We start from the raw sequence: 7,275 nt of genomic DNA, 5'->3' as shown, positions 1-7,275 counted from the left end.
CGCTTGCTACCATGCAAGTGGCCTCGGACAACAGGTGACACCCGAAGTACATCCGGAGAGTGTACAACAAGTGTTTGTTCACCAAGTCCTCAACCAACCCCAAGTACCCGGAGGTACCCAGAGTGTTGGATCCGCCAACCCGTCCCGGCACTCCAAGTCCTTGCGAACCCAAAGTGTTTGCCCGGTAGGGCCATTGAATCACAACGCTTGCTAACCATGCAAGTGGTCTCGGACAACAGGTGACACCCGAAGTACATCCGGAGAGTGTATATCAAGTGTTTGTTCACCAAGTCCTCAACCAACCCCAAGTACCCGGAGGTACCCAGAGTGTTGGATCCGCCAACCCGTCCCGGCACTCTAAGTCCTTGCGAACCCAAAGTGTTTGCCCGGTTGGGCCATTAGATCACAACGCTTGCTAACCATGCAAGTGGTCTGGAGTATAGGTGATACTGACATACCACCGAGATGGTACATCTAGTATTGGGTCACCAAAACCAAACCAACCCCAAGTATCAACCCGGCATACTCAGAGTGATGGATCCGCCAACCCGTCCCGGCACTCCAAGTCCTTGACGAACCGAAAGTGTTTGCCCGGTAAGGCCATTAGATCACAACGCTTGCTACCCCACGGCGAGCTAAACATGCAAGTGGTCTTAGGCAACAGGTGACACCCGAAATTCATCCGAAGATGGAATATCAAGTGTTTAATCACCAAGCCAGCATCCAAACACCAAGTACCCCGGGAGGACCCGATGCGTTGCGACCATCTCCAAGTTCTTGACGAACCCGCAGTGAAAGGCGGTAAGGCCTCTGGGCCGCAACGCTCGCATGTGTTAACCCGCAAACACCACTGACCGGTCGGTCCACCGCAAGGGTGGGTCCAACTAGTCCACACACGGTATGCCGCATGTGCCCCCCGGGGGGAGCACACCGCACACAACCACCAAGCATGGGTCGCCTGAAAGGATCGAAATGTACATCTCTCTTCAATGCGTAGCGCCCAGCCTGCAAACCCGTCGTTTTCGGGTGGTCTTAGGAGTCGAAACTATTCTTGGAAGATCGGCAAGCACAACGCCTTTTCCCACTTCAGGTACTTCGGCGAGCGCACTCGCGATAGGCTCAGTTTGAGGGTTTCCAATAAATGGAAAGAGTCTATAGAAGACTCAATCCGGTCTCGTGATGTTATTAGCCATCTAGCTAACGACTCCTATACATATACTACCAGCCTGGTTCGGTTACGACCTTAGAGGCGTTCAGGCATAATCCGACGGACGTAGCGTCATACCAAAGTCCGCTCGGACTAGTATTGAGCCATTGGTCCGTACCTGTGGTTCCTCTCGTACTGCACAGGAATTCCATTGAGATAGTACTTGCACACCAGTAGGGTAAAACTAACCTGTCTCACGACGGTCTAAACCCAGCTCACGTTCCCTTGAAAGGGTGAACAATCCTACGCTTTGTGAATTTTGCTTCGCAATGATAGGAAGAGCCGACATCGAAGGATCAAAAAGCCACGTCGCTATGAACGCTTGGCGGCCACAAGCCAGTTATCCCTGTGTGTGAGCTGTCAAACGCTGTAGTGTCAACACGTGCTGAGCGTCGCTCCGTGTTTTTCATAAAAATTTCGCGTAAAAAGTTTAAAGAACCCACGAAAGTTTGGTGTAATCGTTAAAACTAGTGCCAATCTACAGATTAGTAGTGAAAACCGCACTGAAATCATCGATTTCAACGAAAAATAAGAAAGAAAAGTGTTTGTTTACATTTTGTATGGAGAGCGGCCCGGGGCGTAGCCCCATTTGGGACTACGAGTTTTTCGGTTAAAAAAGTGTCCGGATCCTGGCCGGATGTGGTTTTTTAGATGACAGACGGTGTTTTAAAACGAAAGTCAGAGAAAACTGTATGAAAAAAGACGAATTCAGCGCAAAATAAGTGTAAATAAAGTGAAAGCACGCGGTGCAAAAATTTTGGCAGGTGAAGATTCGATCGTCCATTTTCCAGCCGGATTCGGACTCGAAGATCCGAGCGATTTCACCTAAGCCGAATCGGGCTCCGTGTCATCTGATCCAGTTTTTCAAAAAAGGACCGTTGGTGCCGGATTTTCGGGTCGTTCAAATTGACCGTTGGTGGAGTCGGTGGCCGTTGATTTGAAGTGGCCGTTAATTCAAATCGGTCGGTAATTCAAATTGGCCGGTTATCCAAATTGGCCGGTATTTTTAATTGACCGTTGGCGGCAGTGTGTCCCGGATAGGTGTCCCGGCTGGGGGTGAAATGTTTCAAGTGTCCCGGCTGAAATATTTCATGGACCAACCATCCGGTTGAAATGTTTCAGTGAAACTTTTCAAGGTGTCTCGGCTAAAAGTGAAATGTTTCATGTGTCTCGGCTGAAAAATTTCGAGGTTCGATCATCCCGGTGAAATATTTCAGTGTGTCTCGGCTAAACTTGGTTCCGAACTTGGCCGCCAGGCGGCGCCACCAGTACCAGCGGATTGCCAGCATTGCCACCAGGCGGCGCTTCGGGTCGTGGCGGGTGTCTCGGCTCACGGAGATTTCGAACATTGTTACCAGGCGGCGGCACTGGTGCTGAGCTTTTTAAACGTCACAACCAGGCGGCGCCTTCAGTTCATCAAGTGTCTCGGCTGGTGGAGATCACCGGTTATCACAACCAGGCGGCACTCTGAGTTTTATGGCGAGTGTATCGGCTGGCGGTTTGCGGATTTGTCAACCAGGCGGCACCTGATCGCAGAGAAGAACTGAGATATAAGCTCAGATTTGGAAAGGGGAAAAAGATTGGTTTGGCCTTTTATTTGTTGGAGTTTCTATTTCGCACCGGTACTTGGCCTTCCTCCACTCCCCTTCCCCTTCCCACCTTCCCTTCCCAGACACTCCACCCTGGCTCTCCGCAACCTAACCCATTGCCCACAGCGATTTTCAGGGTTGCAGTAGGGGAATGGAGCAGGCATCGGGGGAGCCTTCGACGCGTCGGTCCGTCAGGCTCCGGTCCACCTGTGACGCTACCGCGCCATCGCCGAAGGACGACGGGGACAAAGTGATGACATCATCGGTTGCGCTGCCGTTGACTCGGCAGCGAAAGGGAGGCAGTGTCGCGCCATCGACTGCGACGCCCACTCGGCCGGTGGTGGTGGTGCAGCGGATGGCCCTGCTAGCCAGTGATATGGAGATTTCAGAGGAAAGCGACGAGGACGAGCTCAACTCAACCGTCGTCCAGCAGGTGGCCGAAGCCCCGCCGCAGGAGCTGACAATCGCAAGCCTCAGCAGCGAGTTGAGGGAGCTCCGGGCAACCGTCGAGACTCTCCTCGCTAAGGTTTGCGAGATGGAGACGGGCCGGGCGACGGCAAAGGATGTCGACGCGGAGCTGAAGGCAAAGCTGAAGTTGTTGTCTCGCGAAAATCAGGAGCTGAAGCGGGACAACAACAGCCTTCGTGAGCGTGCCGCAGCCAGCGAAAGAGAACTTATGCTGCTCCAAAGTGGACTCCACTCGATGGGAGAGTTGGCGGTAGCTACGCAGCAGCAACAACAACATGTCGTCGACTCCAGTGCTGTTGGGCAAAGCCAGCATCCACCTGGCGACACTCCCAAACGAAAGCGGAGCCGGGCAAGGCGCGGCAAGAAGAAAGAGGGCGAACCGACGGGCATGGACGACGTCATCACTCCTGATGTCCCCGAGATCCCGGTCGAGGCCGCCTCGTCCCAGGCCATGGCTCCAGAAAAGCCAAAACCGAAGGTAAAGAAAGCAGCGGCTGTGGCAGCCAAGGTGCATGCACAACCCGCATCCTTTGCTAAAGTCGTGGCCAAGGGAGACAAGAGAGCAGCACCACAGAAAGCGGGAAAGAGCGCTGCTAAAGTGGAGAGGCCTGCGGTGATCGTCCTCGAGGCCAACGAGGGCAAGGCCTTCCTCGACACATACAAGGCAGTGCGTTTCAAGACCAATGTGGATCAGTTCGTGGCGAGGGTTTGCCGCACAGGGGAGCGGAAGCTGTCGCTGTGGCTGAAGCCGAACACGGACTGCGAGAGTGTATTGGCCGATGTCAGCGAAGCCATCAAGGAGGATGGAGTGGCCCACCTCCTTGTCGACAAGCAGACGGCCGCGATCACAGGAATCGACATGCTGGCGACTGTCGATGACTTGATTTCGGCGATTAAGCGACAGGCGGGGCTGACGGTTCCGGGCGAGGCAGTTCGGATGTGGCGGCGGTACGACGGGCTGCAGAAAGCCCATATCAAGCTGCCGCGCGGGCAGTGCCAGCTTCTCGACGGTCACCGGGTCACCATAGGGAACACGAGTTGCGTCGTGCAGGCGCTCGCATCGGTCCCTGCTGGAGAGCAGCTCTGCTACCGCTGCTTTGGCAAGGGGCACCGCTCTCGCGAGTGCACCGGCCCTGACTACTCCAAGTGCTGCTTCCGGTGCGGATCGAAGCAGCACAAGGCCAAGGAGTGCAGCTCGGGCCCCAAGTGCCTTACGTGTTCCGGACAACATCAGACAGGTTCACCGGTTTGCAGCGGAAGTAGCCAGCCGTCATGTTCCCGCTAGCTACGAACACCACTGTTAGAGGGCGTGACGCTGGGTTGAAGATCCTCCAGATCAACTTGGCGCGCAGCAGGGTAGCACAAGATCTCATGCTCCAGACCGCACGGGAGCAAAGGATCGATATTGTGCTGGCGTCGGAGATCTACCGTGTTCCACCCAATAACGGGAACTGGGCGGTGGACTCGACAGCGAAGGCAGCTGTTATTACGACCGGAGCCTTGCCCATACAGCGAGTCTGGGCAAGTAGGGTAGGACTGGTGTCGGTCCAGGTGGCGGGGGTGACCTTCATCTCTTGCTACGCCCCACCAACACCGGGATGGACGGACGAGGACTACCAGCGGCTGCTCGACGAGATCGATATCGAGGCCAGAGCACACCCCCTCGTAGTCTTGGCGGGCGACTTCAATGCCTGGCACGTGCGATGGGGCAGCGCGAGGACGAAGCCGCGTGGTGAAGATCTCGCCGAGGTCGTCGACCAGCTCGACCTGGCGATCTTGAACCGCGGCAGTGTGCCCACGTTCGTCGGCAATGGCAGTGCTACTGAAAGTGTGGTCGACGTGTCCTTCGCCAGTCCGGCCATTGAACCCGGTAACGACTGGCGGGTGCTCGACACTTTCACCAACAGTGACCACAGATACGTGAGATTCAGCGTATCCGCGACACCAGTCAGCAGCGCTTCACCACACCAGCAGAGGCAACCGCAACAACAGCACCAGCATCGCGACCGGCAGCGACAACGCGAGCAGATTGGACCGAGATGGAAGTTGCGTCAATTCCATCCCGAAGCCTTCCAGATCGCGCTCCAGGCTTCCGGGTTTGCCGAAGCGGCTGTATCACCGGCGACTCTCACCGCTGGACTTACTAGAGCCTGCGATGAGGTGATGCAGAGGGCACCGCCAGCGCAGTTTTTGGTGAGACCGGAAATGTACTGGTGGACGCAGGAAATCGGCCTTCTCAGGGAGCAGTGCAAGTCATCTGAGGATGCGATTTTGACCGCCGGAACCGGTGCACAGCGAGAGTTGGCCAGAGAACGGCACAGGAGCTGTAAGAAGGAACTCGCCCGTGCCATCAAGGCAAGCAAGGACCGTAGCTTTGATGAGATGATTGCGGAAGCTGAGGACAACGTCTTCGGCACTGCCTACAAGGTAGTAACGTCACGCCTTAAGGGTAGCCGCGTCCCCCCGGAGCGAGATCCTGCGATTCTACAGCACGTCGTGTCGGAACTCTTCCCGGATCATGGCACTTTTGAGTGGCCTGCACCGGATCTGGTCGATTGGGGGCAGACAACGCAGGAGCCAGTGAGGGAGGTGTCGGATGAGGAGCTCTTGGCGATCGCGGCGCGGATGGTGCCCACTAAGGCCCCGGGACCCGATGGCATCATCAATGCGGCACTGAGGGTCGCTGTTCGCGAGCACACGGAGACGTTTCGCCGCGTGTTCCAGGAGTGCTTCGATCAATGCACCTTTCCCGCTGACTGGAAGCGACAACGACTTGCTTTGCTACCCAAGTCCGGAAGACCTCAGGGCGATCCGTCATCCTTTCGGCCTCTTGGGATGCTCGACGGATCAGGCAAGATCTTGGAGCGGCTGATCTTGGATCGCCTAAATGAACACCTGGAAGACCCAGATCACCCTCGCCTGTCGCCGTCTCAGTATGGATTCAGAAAGGGCAGGTCTACAATTCAGGCGATTGAACGTGTTAAGGAGGCCGGCCAGCGTGCGATGGCCCACCGAATGACGGATCGGAGGGCTAACAAGTGTCTGATGGTGGTGTCATTGGATGTACGCAATGCTTTTAACACGGCGAGCTGGCGGTCCATCGCCAAAGCACTGCAAGAAAAGCACGTTCCGGCATGCCTGCAGCGGATACTGGAAAGCTGGTTTCGGGGACGGCTACTAGTTTATGAGACGTCGGACGGTCCGGTCACCCGGGAATTGTCGGCGGGAGTCCCACAGGGTTCCATACTTGGTCCGACGCTGTGGAACACCATGTATGACGCCGTCCTGTCCATCGACATGCCCGCCGGTGTAGAGCTCGTCGCCTTCGCTGACGACCTCGTGCTCCTGGCACCAGGACCCACGCCAGCACTGGCCGCGAGTTTGGCGGAGGAGTCTGTGAATAGGGTTGTGACCTGGATGCGCGAACATCAGCTGGAGCTCGCCGCAGCTAAGACGGATATTGTGATGGTGTCGAAGAAGAAGAAGGATTACAAGAACATCCCGGTTAACATCAACGGAGTTCTTCTTCGTTCGGCAACCGACATCAAATATCTAGGCGTCCGTATCAAACACAATCTTAAGTGGTCAGAGCACGTCAAGCAAGTCACTCAAAAGGCTTCTCGAGTAGCGACAGCACTTGCACTGTTGATGCGACGGCACAGTGGGCCAAAGTGCAAGAAGCGTCGCCTCCTGGTTTCGGTCGTCAACAGCATCCTCCGCTACGGTGCACCGGTGTGGCACGAGGGTGTTGAAACCAGGGAGGAGCAACGGCTGCTTGAGAGGGTCCAGAAGAGGGTTGTGGTCGGAGCATCCTTCGCATTCCGGACAATCTCATACGACGCTGCCGCAGTGATAGCGGGTACCATCCCAATAGCGCTGTTGGTAAAAGAGGACGCACGCTACTACCATCGTAGAGTGAACGCCGACCCTGGGGGTCTGTCGGCTAAAGAGATGCGGGAGCAGGAGCGTCTCGCCACATACCACCAGTGGCAGGACAAGTGGGACGAGGTT

At 55.9% G+C, this 7,275-nt stretch overlaps 1 pseudogene; it reads right to left on the bottom strand.

The window, feature by feature from the left end:
• Positions 1–934: 934 nt before the first annotated feature.
• LOC131292766 (large subunit ribosomal RNA) overlaps positions 935–7,275 on the bottom strand; it is an 11,046-nt pseudogene continuing 4,705 nt past the window's right edge.

This window comes from Anopheles ziemanni, unplaced genomic scaffold, assembly GCF_943734765.1.
Source record: "Anopheles ziemanni unplaced genomic scaffold, idAnoZiCoDA_A2_x.2 X_unloc_67, whole genome shotgun sequence".
Classification (NCBI taxonomy): domain Eukaryota; kingdom Metazoa; phylum Arthropoda; class Insecta; order Diptera; family Culicidae; genus Anopheles; species Anopheles ziemanni.
This window is presented reverse-complemented; position numbering and strand designations above follow the sequence as displayed.